This window comes from Tamandua tetradactyla, chromosome 6 (assembly GCF_023851605.1).
Source record: "Tamandua tetradactyla isolate mTamTet1 chromosome 6, mTamTet1.pri, whole genome shotgun sequence".
NCBI lineage: Eukaryota > Metazoa > Chordata > Mammalia > Pilosa > Myrmecophagidae > Tamandua > Tamandua tetradactyla.
Genome location: NC_135332.1, coordinates 104,756,260 through 104,770,855, shown reverse-complemented (window position 1 = coordinate 104,770,855; position 14,596 = coordinate 104,756,260). Strand labels below are relative to the sequence as shown.

Below are 14,596 nucleotides of genomic sequence, written 5' to 3'. Positions count from 1 at the left end.
GATAACTTCTCAACCCTTCCATTTCCACCATTGTAGTTCTCGGCATCGCCAACTTTGAAGAAGCTTCAAATCTACAATTTATTCTGCATGAAGGATTACTGTGATTTACTTTGGATCATTGTTTTACTTTGTTCAAATGGAAGATACTGGCTGATTTTGAAAATAGTATAAAACTCAGATTTTCCAAAAATGCATTCATGTCAGTAGCCTGAGCTTTGATTTTAGTTAAACACTAAAAATGAACCAGGGGTATAAATACATGAGCTTGGCAAGTTCTTATGAGACTACTATTAATGTTAACTCTGCTTCATTCATTCATTCATTCATTCTTCATCCAACTAATATGTAAGTGATATATATTTTTGGTATGCCTCTAAGGTAGGTACTGGGGGTCAATGCAAAGCAAAATCAAGCATGCTGCCTGCCCTGCTGAGCACTCCTTTCCAAGGAAAGTCCCCTGCCACATTCTTTTTTCCCAAACTCTCTGGCCTCCTCTGAGGGTAATATTCCATCAACTCTCCCCTATCTTATATGTCAAGATGATCCTGCAAGTAGTTGGCCCTTCTCTGGGATCCATCAGCACTCTGTGTCTCAAAGATTACAGAATTTAACAGGATGTAGCTCTCTATAAAAGCAGCAACCCATAGGCAACATTTAATCATGAAGAAATAAATGGACAAACGGTGGGAGGTAAGTCTTATCTTTTCATTCACCATGCCTATTGCAGTCACTGGCAGGTAATAGGTGCTGAAAAAACTTTGCATATATTTATTACCTATATCTAATTTTCAAACTGCTTTTATCTCTACTTTGTAATTTTATCTCATCTCAATAAGCAGCTGGAAGGGGTAAGGCAAGCATTATTTATGCCACTTTATAGTCAGGGGAAGTGAAACAGAGATGTAGGATATGCTCCCAAAGGCATACAGTGGGGATGCAGAGTAGGACTCAGGGTGAGGGGCTTTGGGGCACTTTCCTTTAGGTCATTCTGGACAGGGACTGGGACTGCCTCCTCGTTCAGCCTCTTAGGACAAGACCCACATCTCCTTATCCTTGAGGCCCCTCCTAGTTCCACCTCCCTCCTGCAAGCTGGAATATTACACGGCCTAGCATTTCAAATCTCTCCCTTGACAGCAGGCTGAACTCCTTTAATTAAAATCCTAGCAAATCCCAGCCCCAGATGAGCTGACAATGTGATCACACCATCACCAGGAAGATAGAGGTCACTGTAACCTCATTATCTCCACTCGCATCCCACCCTGAAAATTGGCCGCCACCTTCCACGTTTCCTCCAAAGCAGTATGAAACCCTCTCTAATTCTCCACAAACTTCAGCTCATGCACCTCTGTACCATGCTACCCAAGCCCCCTCCTCCACACCATTCCAATCTCACTCTTAGGATTTCCTCTACTTCACTAGGAAAATAGGAGCCTACAGACCCGTCTGCAGGTAAATGGTTGCTATGGAAACTTGAAAAGGCAAAAACCTCCTCTATTCCGTCCCTGGGCCTTAACCCCATTTCACCTGTTTGGTGTTACTACTTATTCCATCTCCTATAGCTTCAAATTCTCCCTTTCCTGGATCCTTGCTACTGCCATTGAAATATCCTGGCTTCCCCATTTTCAAGAAAAAGAAGATGAAGAAGAAGATGTAGAGAAAGAGGATGGCAAAGACAAAGGACAAAAAAAGAGAAACAGAACCAAACAACAGTTAAGCCCTCTGGCACCTTCAGATACAGATGTCCCTCTCCTCCCTCTTCACAATGGAGCACAGTCCTTGTCCTGTCCCTACATGGCCCAGTATGGCAGCACCTGCAAACCTCACAGCCATTCTTCCCCTTGCTTTCTAGTCTCCAGACTCTCTGATCTTTTTAATTTTTAAGCCACGTCTCATTGAAATTAAGATGCCATCAATTGTAGGACATGACCTGATTTCAGGAGCTTTTTTCACATGAAAAAATTACATCTTGACATCGGCAGAACCCGGTAGTTCCTGGAACTGGCCCTGTCCCTTCCAGAAGCAGGGCTTCACTTCCACTCTCACTCTGTCCTGTTTTGCCTGGTAAACTCCTTCTCATCCCTCAAGTTTCAGCCGAAGTGTGACTTCTTCAGGGAAGCCTTCCCAACCACCTCCCCCCTCTGCTAGACTAGGTTAGAACCCCCATTTCCTTTCGGTGCATTGTAATTTTTTATTGCACTGATCACGGTGATAAGGAAACAGCTGTTTGTACAGTAATGTGCTTAAGTTTGTCTTCCTTAATAGGCTTTGGACTCGGAGAGAGCAGAAGCAGCGTTTGCCTTGTAACAACTCTCTCCCCAGTAGTTAATACTTGCAGTTTGCAGAATCTTCTGCCTTCAGTCCTCATGATGCACTAATAAGGTAGATCTACTTCTGGGAAGACAGGGACACAGACAGGTAGCTACTTGGGTCCCTGATTTGAGGGACCCAAATCAGGGTCCCTCAAATCATCTCAGCTGATGATTTGAGCCCATAGAATCTAATTCCAGACCCTGTTCTCTTAACTTCTCTCTACACTATATTATAGTTGGTGCAGAGTATGTATTCAATAAATATTCGTTGAATGCATGAATGAACACAGTTTTCAAAAAGAATAGTATTGTCAATGTCAATTGCTAATGGAAATTCGAAAACTAGAAAAAATGCCAAGGTTAAGGAGTTGGTAATCAATAATCCTAGAGACAATTTCAAATCCTGATCAGATATTGTGCCAGTTTAAAACTGTTGAGTGTCACAGAAAAGCCATGTTCTTTCATCCTGATTTAATATTGTAGAGTGTGAACTTTTGATTGTATTATTTCCATGGAGGTATGGCAGGCCCAGCTGTGGGTATGACCTTTTGATTAGATGGATATGTGACCTTGCCCATTTAGGGTGTGTTTCAATTCATTTACTGGAATCTTTTAAAAAGGGAAACATTTTGGAGAGAGTTCAGAGCCGACAGAGATGCAGACATTTGGGGATACTTGGAGTGCACAGTGCCGACAGAGAAAACAGATGCCTAGAAATGGACATTTGCACATGCAGAGTCCAGCAAACATCACATTGTGTCTTCCCATGAGATGCTAAATGATCCAGAACCCAGAGTTTTGTCCTGGAGGAACTAAATGAAAATGCTTAGAGAGGAAAAAACTGGCATGAGAAGCTGGAAGAACTGGAACCAGGAACAAGGACTAGCAGATGCCAGCCATACGCTTTCCCATGTGACAGACATTGTCCTTTCTTGTGTCAAGGTATCTTTCCCTGGAGGCCTTAGTTTGGACATTTTCATGGCCTTAGAACTATGAACTTGTAACTTAAATTCCCCTTTTAAAAGCCATTCCATTTCTGGTTTATTGCATTCCGGCAGTAATTATCAAACTAAAACAAACAAATTACGAAGGCCACATTGCTGTCTTATTCCCTTAAGGATGGTTGTGACTCCTTGCCTCATCGTGCAGCACAGAACCTACTCCTAACAGCACATACAGTCATAAAGTTCTTCCCTTCCTTGTTTCCTCCTTCCCTCTCTCTCTTCCTTCCTTCCCTCCCCATCTTCATTCCTTTTTTGGAACACATGTATTGGGCCCCTGTTATATAGTAGGGAATATGCAAGGCATAGGATCCATATTAGGGAATGAAGCAGCCACAGTCCTGCCCTTAAGGAAGCATATAACCTTTAAAGGATTGCTTTAATAATAAGCAAATCAACGAATGAATGATTATGGAATTGTGATCTGTACTGAGACAGGCAAGGATTTCAGTGGCAGAGAAAACAGTGGGAGGGGCCTCTTTGGAAGCCAGATCTGAAGGAGGAGGAGTATGCCAGGAGTAGTGGGGAAAATGTCCCAGAGCCAAAGAGGCCCTGGGCAGGAGAAAGCCTCGCACGGAGGGAGTGGAAGGAGGCCAGGACATCCGGACAGGGCTGAGTGTACCCCAAAGGGGCCGGTGATAAGGGCTGGCAAGTGTGGGAGCAGTCTTACTGAAGAAAAGGCCAGTGGGAAGTCTTTGAAGAGTTTAGGTCAAGAAAATTGACAGGAAAAGAAACATGTGACTACTGCCTCAGATCTTCAGATAACAGGAACTTAGAGAGGCCTGACCTCAGGGGGGACCTTGAGTTTCCCATGAAATGCTTCAAGCTCAACAAGGATCTTATATGGCTTGGAGATAAAAACTTACATTACAGAATTTGGGCCCCTACGCCCGAACGATCGACACCTACAAGATGTGGATGAACCTGAAGGGGCTGTAACAAAGCACACAGGAGTGCACTGTTTTGTTTTGTTTTTAAATTTTTTTTGTTTATTATTATTTTAAGTGCACTGCTTGTAAGAGGGATATTGCACAGGGATTGTCTATATCATTTTAAGTTTGTTAATTGTTTATTCCGTATGAACATTAAAGCTTATCAGAGAGTTCCATGGCAGGCTAGATGTTGGGCAAAAATAACAGCAGCTTTATTAGAATCGGCCAAAATGTTTGTTTATAAACTGTAAGATGTTCACAAGAAATAAATAAATGTTCCTGGTATTTCTTGCCCAGGCTACCTCCCCCTTTCCAAGTAATTGCATCTGAGCTTGGTGTGTCTGCAAATGGGAGTCTTTTTCAGAACATGCGCTGTGAGTAATCAAAGACTTTGCTTTTGAAATTATACCCCAGCAGTTCACCGTGTCTGTTCATTTCCCTCGAACTCAATCTTATCTCTGTTTTCCCCATAGCTTAGTACTCTTTATCTCATAAATTTTCATGTCATCCTTTAAAAAGCAAAGAAAACATGCCCCTTTACACAATGTTTTAACTAGCCCCATTCATTTTCATATTGATGAAATTCATCATATAGATTTTCTTTCACTCTCATGCTGCAAGGCTCTATGGGATGTGCTTGCAGAGATGGCCTCCATCATTTCTACCACAGTAAAGAAAGCCATACAAAAGCAGGATATCCATCTCAGCCTGATGCACAAGCAAGGATGAGGCTCTGCAACTACTTTTCTTTACCCTTTAAAAAATGTGAACAAATTCCTGTCAGCTTCCATGAAATACTCCAGGATGTAATGAACAACACAAAGCACTTGACATTTTTTACTCATCTGAGAGGTCTTTTGCTTCTAGAAGCAATGGCATATGAAGCATTTGCTGCCTGATTGGGAGTGAGCCTCCCCCTACTCCATCCCCTCAGAAGCTAATTAGGTTAGATCCTGTTTAAGCTGGAAACACTGTCCACTGTTAAAGGACAGTGAAGACTGTGGGTCATTCCTTAAGAAATGATGCATTACATCGTTTTATTGAACTCGACGTTCTTATGGGACATCTGTTTCCCAGGCTAACCAGTAAAATAGTCCACTTGTCCTGACCATTCAGAAGATAAGAGTCCTTCTGTGCCAACATGGCCATGCCCACTACTTCCATGCAGATTTCATTTCATGATGGTGCATTACTTCTGCTGGAAATTGGTAGTTACCTAGGAATTGCATAAGCTTGCCCTAGGAAAGGAGGACTGCAGGCTGAAAGATCACCAAGGTTGTGGCCAACCCTACTGGCAGCTAAAATGGTTAAACTGACTTTTACCACCCAGGGAGGGGCCAAGAAGGAACGACATGGCTTGAAGTCACCATCTGGTTCAGAAATCTGAACTCACTCCAAGCATAAACCCCACCCCTCCAATCAGATGCTCACAAGGTCTTTATGAAATCTTCTCATTTCCCGACATGGGATCTGAGGGGGTGTGCTAGACAGATGAAAGTGCTCAAAACAATGAAAAGTAGGTCCACCATGGTTCAGCTGGTGGAGACCCTGAAGCCTTGGCTCTTCCAATTGCCCCACCATATGAGGAAAATTAGGGCTAATGGTTTGAAAGTTTGTGTTTGTTTTTCTGCAGGTGGAGGCACAGCTAGGATCTTTTTGGCCTAAAGGATAATTTTTGGAGCCCTGAGAAATGCTAAAGTTTAACAAATAAAGAAAAAGAGGAATTATCACATGGATTCAGATTGTCTTCTTCTATGGTTGCCTAAGCCAAAAGCTAACCCCATGTTCCAGTTTGCTAGCTGCTGGAATGCAGTATACTAGAAATAGAACAGCTTTTAGAAGGGGAATTAAATTAGTTGTTAGTTTACATTTCTAAGGCCAAGAAAATGTCCCAACTAAAACAAGTCTATAGAGATGTCCAATCTAAGGACATCCAGAGAAAGATACTTGGTTCAAGAAGGCCAATGGTGTTCAGTGTTTCTCTCTCAGCTGGAAGGGCACATGGCAAACATGGTGGTGTCTGCTGGCTTTCTCTCCAGGCTTCTTGCGTCATGAACCTTCCCAGGAGGCATTTTCCTTCTTCATCTCCAAAACTTGCTGGCTGGCGGACTCTCTGCTTCATGGTTCTGCAGCATTCTGAGGCCTTCTCCAAAATATTTCTTTTACAGGATTCTAGTAAACTAATCAAGGTTCACATAGAATGGGTGGAGACATGTCTCCATGTAATCAAGTTTAATACCCACAATTGAGTGAGGCACATCTCTGTGGAGATATTCTAATCAAGTTTCCAACCTATAGTACTGAATAGGGATTAGAAGAAAACGTTGCTCTCACAAGACTGATTGGGACCAAAACATGGCTTTTCTAGAGTACACAAATCCTTTCAAACTGGCACACCCCAGGATCCCTGGAAATGACAAGATTTGATAGTTTTTACATTATATGAATGATGTTGCATATATATATGTTTTTAAGCCTCAGAGTAAACATCTTTCAATCTAAACATACACTCAAAGTAGCAGATGCATTTTTAACACATGCCACCTTGGAAAATTAGTACAGAATTAATAATCAAATGTCATGTTGGTGTAATCATGTCACGTTTGTACTGAGTTGCTTTCCAAACATTCGTTTTCAATTCCATGAATGATGGGAGCACAGGGAGATGCTCACTAAATAAATGTTGAATGGATGTGCTTCCTATTTGGTACATGTTGGATTACCTCTCCCACTATCTTCTCGGCTACCCTGGCTCTGCTTTTTCTCATGCAGGGGTGCTTGGTTGCAGCTTGTCCCAGGCACCTTGGGGTGTGGTTATCAGGTTCCATACATCTTACTTGATAAAGTTTGAGAGAATATGTGTTTTTCTGCCTTACACTCCTAAGGACAGAGAAATGTCCAAACTAAGGCATCCAGGGAAAGATATCTTGACCAAGAAAGGGCTGATAATGTTGGGGTTTTTCTCTCAGCTGGGATGGCAAATGGGGATGTCTGCTAGATTGCTCTCTTGGCTCTTTCAAATGGCTTCCTCAGGGGTGTTTTCTTTCTACTGCTAATCTCTGGGCTCTAGAACAGAAGTTGTGGCTCCACTATCACCCAGCCTGGAGTTTCTCTTTACATGCTGAGACATGAGTGTTTATTGGGAAAATCAGCAAGCTGAAAGGAACTAGAATGTTAGATAGTATTGTTTTTTTTAACAATTTTTTCCTTGTGTTGCCAGGATGCCAGATTGAGGCCAGGCTGAAATGCAGATGCGTCTGAGCTTAGCAATGAGTGGGCTTGGGGAAACAGTGAGGTTGAAAAAATCAGTTAAGGTTTAGACCAGTTGGGTTTCTGTGCCTGTTTGAAATTGTTGTATATCCCAGAAGAGCCATCTTCTTTAACCCCGATTCAATATTGTGGGTGGAATCTTTTTGATTAAGTTTTTCCATGGAGATGTGACCCACCCAATTGTGGGTGGGGTTGCTTGATTATGTGGTTTCCATGGAGATGTATCTCTACACATTTTGAGGTGGGTCTTAATCTTCCTACTGGAGTCCTTTGAGGAGAACCATTTTGGAAGGAGCAGACAGAGCCAAAAGAGCCAACATGAGACACAGATGTTTGGAGATGCAGAAAGAAAATGCCCCCAGGGAAGGTGTTTGAAATGAGAAGCCAAAGGACCAGCAGATGCCAGCCACATGCCTTCCCAGCTGACAGAGGTGTTCCAGACCCATCGACCTTTTTTGAGTCAAGGTATCTTTCTATGAATGCCTTAGTTTGGACATTCTTATGTCCTTAGAGCTGCAAACTTGTGACTTAATGAATTACCTTTTTAAAAGCCATTCCATTTCTGGTATATTGCCTTCCTGCAACTTTAGGAAACCAAAAGTTTCCATAACTTAAATCAGTTTCTTTCTGTTCTATTTCAAAGACAAGAGCAGTGTTTTGCATTCTGTAGTCTCTGGGAGACAAGCGCAACATGAGCTGTTATGCTCTTCTACCCACCTCCCCCAAAGAATTCTATGATAAAATGGACATGGTTACTTAGATAGAAATGATAATTATAGGAAGGAAAATATTTTTGAAGTTCTAGTACTTGTATAAAATCACTTAGTGTAAGGGTGCATATGTAGATCAAGTACTGTAGGTTTTAACCCCAAATATTAAGTCTGCATGCAACATCTGCTATGTGTGACACTATGCTGTGGAAGAAACCAACAGCATGAATGTGCAGACAAGTCCTCAGCCTCAGAGTTAGGTGGCTGAAGCTTGAGTTCCAGCTACTTCATTTGGACAGAATGGGATGGATACAGAGTTTCTGTTTCGGGGGGGGATGAAAAAGTTTGGGTAACGGATGTTGGTGAGGGTAGCATGACTTTGTGAATATAACCAGTGCCACTGAATCATCCACTTAAAAATGGTCAAAGTGGCAAATTAAAAAATGAAAAGAAAATAAAACAGTAATGATGAAGAGGGTAGAGACAGATATTTTTGCAAGAGTTTTACTATTCCAGAAAACTTAATGGCAACCTCAAATTTACCATCTATAAGATCGAAATTTCAATAAAACTTTGACTTCAGTTTACGTTGACATTAAAGATCTTTGGATAATTCTATGAAATAACACTGATTACATCATGGTCATGGGAATCTGTGATTCCTTAATAAATGCATCTCCTTTGGTAGCCAAGGTCATTCAACACTTATCTATATATGCATTGTAGGGGCCATAGAAAAGGTCTTTGTGGTGGAAAGTCTGGTAATCTCTAGATGACCTTTAAGGACTTCCTCCAGCTCTAAAATTGTATAAAGAGCATGGTAAAATATATTGTTATATATAATATATATATAATTTTATTATCATATTTTAAAATTTGCTAATCATTTGTGGTTGTGTGTGGAGGATGTCTATTTAGCAAATGGAGCCTGCCTGCAGTAATGGAGCTAAGAAAAACATACTGAAAATCAAATTGAGGATGGCCTCAAACACATGCCTCCTTCTCCCTGTGGCCCCATCAGAGACTACCTGCCACTCCCGTATGGAGTGGATTTACGGTTTCATTCTGCTTCATACCCCTTCCTTTAGAAAACCATCTCTTTCCCTTTCTATACCCACCCCTGGTTAGTCCAGGTCTGAACCTCTGCCCTCGACCAGACCCAGGCATGGAAAACCAAAGCCCACCCTCACCCCGACCCAGTGATGGGTTCAGAGGTGGCGACAAAGCCCGGCTTTTCAGAATCCACCCTGTGACTTCTGCCCAGAAAGACCAAGACAGATTCTTTATTTCTTTAAGAACATCCACTCTCTCGTCAATAGCTGCCATCAGGGCTGACTAAGATGAGAAGAAACAAATGAAATGATGCATCTGAAAGCAATTTGTGTTCTCCAGATTGCTATTAGAGCTCTGGTTGTAACTTCTGCCAAGCGCTGGATCTAATCAGCATGGTTCGAAAAATTTCCTACCTTGAAGAACGATCTGCTTCAACTTCAGGGAATGGATCAAGTTCCTTACTCTGACTCAATCAAGGACTTTGGATAAAATTACATTAGGGTTATCACAGGTAAGCTTAAATATACACATACATATGCATATATATTATATAGATGTGTGTTAATATATATATAAATGTGTGTATGTATATATATATACGTTAATCATCCATTGGTAGTTACCACAAGATAAGATGTATGCATACCTTTTTAATAATATATTAAAGGCTAGAGCCAGAAAGTAATTAAAAATATTGCTCAACAATTGAAAGAGATGTCATGAAGTCTATGCACTGATTAAAAGACCATGCATTTACTTCACAGGGCAGAAATTTCAAGCCTCCACTCTCAAGTCTATTGCAGCATTATGGTTACCAACCCCAAGCCGTTCCGTCCACCTCCCTACTGGGTGAAAGCTCCTTTTGTTTGAGCATACTCCTCTCCCATGACTCAGGGATAGACCCCAATAAGTCTCCAATCATGCTGGAAACAGTGGAAAGGTGGAGAGAGACCAGGTTCCAGTTGACACCCCTGAGCCTCTGAAATAAACACCTTTTCTTGGGAACTCTTGTTCTGTGAAAGAATAAATTTTCATTATTGTTTAAAGCAATTTGGTTGGGGTTTTCTCTTATTTGTAGCCAAAATAATCATAAGAAATACAAATGCTGTTTACTGCTACTTGTTGGGCAGTTTTATAAGTTTGGCTATCTACTTTCCAAGCCTAAAACATATTCAAAGCAGCAACTTAGGAGAAAATGGGATGTTTCAGATACACGCACTCTTACAGACAGAACGTGCCAGGGAGCAAGGAAATAGGCTTCGCAAAATAAAATTAAAAAGACAAAGTTAAAAATATATCATTTGGGGTCATTTAGTATGGGAGCAGAGAATGTCACAAAGTGCGAAAGTGATTGAAAGCATTGTATTAAAGGGCAGGAAGATATTGAAATAATCTATTTAGAGAAATTTCCAAGTAAAATGATTACTTTTCTTTGTTCATTTTGCTACCTAAAGGGTTGAGTCTTAATTATCTGCAAAAGAGCTTGTTAGAACCACTCAGGCCCTGAGCATTTCAGATGTCTTGGATTTTACTCTATGTGTTTTCCAAAATGTGTTGGTCAAGAAAGCTTCTTACTTGGAAGCCATTTTTGCTCAGAAACCACATCATATAAAGTGACTGGTCCCAAGGATGGCCCGCAGAAGCCCACTTAACTCCACAGAGACCTGAAGCATGCTGGGAACTACTGGAGGGATTGGGGCATTAGATACATCTTATTCTCTGGAAATACCAGCACTGATGCAGAAGGCAGACCCGTGCCATCGGGCTCATAATCAAGAGACACTTTCTACAGCTCTGTGATGGGGGACAAGCTGCTTGTTGAGTTGCCTGCCTGCCACTGGGTCAATTCAAATGGTGGCTGACAGCCCCTACTCTGTAAGGAGGCTGGAGAACAGACCACTCTATCAGGTGGGAAATGGGAAAAGAACCTTTAAGGTCTCTTCCAATTTTGTTTTCAATTTTCCCCTGACCCTATGGGGTTTTAGGAGTGGAAAAGACACAATGAATGTGGCCCAGTTCTGTTCCTGTAATTCTCTCCTGTCACTGAGGACTTCACTCAGTGAAGCAACTGGCACCAAGCACCTATCAAGAGGAGGTGCTGGCGCCCCTGCCAGCCCCACAGTCTCCTCACTCCTCTCATGCAAGAGGTCAAAGGGCACCATCCCAGAGGGCAGCAGAGGTGGGTCGGTTACACCTGGATGGGGAAATGAGATCTAGCCTGTCTGGAGCATGGATGGACAGATTCCAGGGGTGGTTGTTTCAAATGTTGCTCCAATGGATATTTTACCATGTAAAATCTTAATCATCTCTAATAACTTCATGGGTAACGGTTGCTAAATTTCCACTCTGTGCAATGATTGAACTTGGTTCTTTTTTATTTTTTTAATCTTTGAGCTTGGTTCTTTAACTCACTCTCTTATGTAAAAACGATGCCAATCGTGTAACGTAGATCAGGCTTACAGTGGAAGACTGAGACTCAATCAAACCACATGAACCATCTCAGGACAAACAGCTAATTATGGCAGAGAGAGTTCTGGAACCTAACCATCTTCTTTAAAGCCTATGCTCATTCTAAAATAACATGTTTCTAAGCACCTAAGAGGTAATAAATACCTAATTAACAGTAACATATTTCTGGGTTTTCCAGCAAAGAAGAATTGCTCAGGCTGCTAGTTCGGTACTTTCCTAAAAAGAAACATTTGGCCATTGGGTTTCTGAAGGCATTACAGGTAAATTAGAGGAGGTAGAAGTCAGACGTCACACCAAATTCCAAAGTGTATGTTATTTCCACTTTCTACATTGCCACTTTGGGCTCCAAAAAAAAAAATTACATAAAATGTCTGGAATATAAAACTCACATTTCTATAGGGCTTAAGGCTGGGCAGGATTTCAAGGACTGGTTAACCCAGTAAATATAAGATGGACTATCTTATTAATTTACTATATCTCAAACATCAATTCAACTGGAAACTAAGAAATTCTTGTGACATCAAAACAATTTCATGCTATTTCTGTGATTTTTCTGCTACTGATAGAGTAGTAATCTCAAACAATGATGTGCAAAAAACCTGAAGACTTCTGGGGGGGGATGGTGAATGAATGATATCTCTGGAAAGAGCACAGCCTTCCAGCTAACAGTGAACATGGTGGGGGGGGTGTAATCCAGCACACAAGACTCACATCTCCAGAGACGTGCCCTAGGTCAGGCCATCCCCTGGGATGCCTATCCTCTATATGGAAATAAAAACAGTGAACTCTCTTAAATGTGCCCCATGGTCTGATTAAAGATAGAAAAGGGCTCTAAAAATTCATGGCATTCTCAGGGGAAAATCTTAAATATCATTATCATTATTACACCAAATGCCATAATTTGGTCTCCTCAGATTCTCTTTTATCATAACCTGACTTTTGACTTTTCACCTCCCTGACCAAATCTCTAGTGACAAAGCAAAGGGAAATGTTGAGGCAATTAGTGAGAAATGGAAGCAATTAATTCCCTTTTTTAGTGAAGACCTGGACTCTGTGAACTAGTTTAACCAAAAATAATCAGTGACCATTTCCTGACCAAACCAGAGCAAATCTACTTGTTATTTGTCACTGGTTGTCCAGCTATTGCTTCAACATTAGAGTCTCTTCACTTTGCCCCTTTCTTTTGTGAAACTGAGATGTCTATTCTGGGTCCCTGACTACCTCTGCAATACCTGTGTTGGGCATTGAGCTGGATGCATTGGGGACGATAAAATGAATAAAAACAAGACAAAGCCCTTACCTCCAGAACACACTGTTTTGGTCTCAGCATCACCTTCAGGTGATCCAGGTGGAACCTGGAGCCATGACATGTGCGGTTACCAAAAAGAGATGTGACTCTGATCATGTGGGGACAGAGCAGCAAATTCCTATTTTATGTCACGACTTTGGGAGTTCAGACACAAATTGGCATAAGGTGACCTTCTCCTAAAGTCTCTGGAGATAGGGTAGGGCAGACCATGTGAAGTGTCACTGGCCCCCACATGGAGGGGCTGGAGAGAGGGCTGGCACTAGTGCCAAAGAGAGAAATATGGGCAAGACCAGACAGCTTCCATGTCATGTAGTAGATACAAATACAGACTCAAGACCCAGCCTGCCCAGGTCTGAATCCCAGCTTGGCTATTCACTGGCTGTGTGACCTTGGGCAATTGCTTAATCTCTTTGGGTCTCAGTTTGCTCATTTTTAAAGTGGGAATAATGATAGTACCTTTTGCCAACAGTTATGGTGAAGATTAAAGGAGCTGATGTAGGTAAAATACTCAGAACAGCGCCTGGCATGTACTCAAAGTTCAACAAGTGTTAGTGGTCGTTGTTGTCATGGTTGAGCTGTTGTCTAGACTGAGGGTGGGTCAGGACCCATGTGGAGTGATCTCCTTTAGACCAGTAAAGGCAGTTTCTTACTGGTAGAATAACAAAGCCAACCTCACAGCCACTGTGAACAACACTTCTCCGAGTATGCTAATCTGGGTTAATCTGAGGCATCAAGGAACTGCTGGACCTCTCCAAGTCCCAGCAAAGAGGGCTCTCCAGACACAGGGAGCAGTATCTGCAACCAGACAGAGAATGTGGAGATTCTTCCCCTTGACATTCTTTCTTGGTTCAGGATCTCACCATATTCCCAGTTACCCAAAGGAGACTTCAGCTGTGATTCCTCCTCCTCCTCCCCCACATCTAAACATCTCTAGAGCTTAGTCATTCTCCCTGGGAGTGTCTTGCGCTGTCTCCATTTTTTTCCCATTGCTTCAGCATCAAAGGTGGGAAGACAGCATCATCCCACCTGCGCCACCACACCAGCCTTCTGATGATCTTTCCTCTCTGCTCCACAAACCACTTCTCTGAAAATTCCAATGTGGTCCTTATAAAACACAGACCCTATGTCATTTCTCTGCTTGACTATGTCTGATAAGTCATAGTCTGAAAATATCAAGTATTTTCAAGAGTCTGGTGAAAGATTCTCACACATTGCTGGTGAGAACATCAATGGATATGGTCATTTTGGAGGTCCACATCGACAGGGTGAACTAAAATTTGAAATGCACCCTGTGACTCACAGCAACAAGGCTCCAAGTCTTCCCAAGAGTATCTTCATGTGAGAATGAAAGAGGCTGTGATGGTTAATTTTAAGGGTCAACTAGCTAGGTTAGGACATCCAATTGTTTGGTCAAACACTGGTCTCCATGCTACTTTGCAGATGGGATTAGCATTGTGCTGGTTTGAAACTGTTGTGTACCCCCAGAAAGCCATGTTCTTCAATCCTGATTCAATACCATTTGGTGGGACATTTTTTATTAAGT

General features: G+C 41.9%; 1 protein-coding gene across 1 annotated transcript in view; it reads right to left on the bottom strand.

Moving 5' to 3' along the window:
* The window catches only part of CLVS1 (clavesin 1), a 171,420-nt gene that overhangs the window by 12,161 nt on the left and 144,663 nt on the right, over positions 1 to 14,596 (bottom strand). The gene's annotated exons all lie outside the window — the stretch shown is intronic.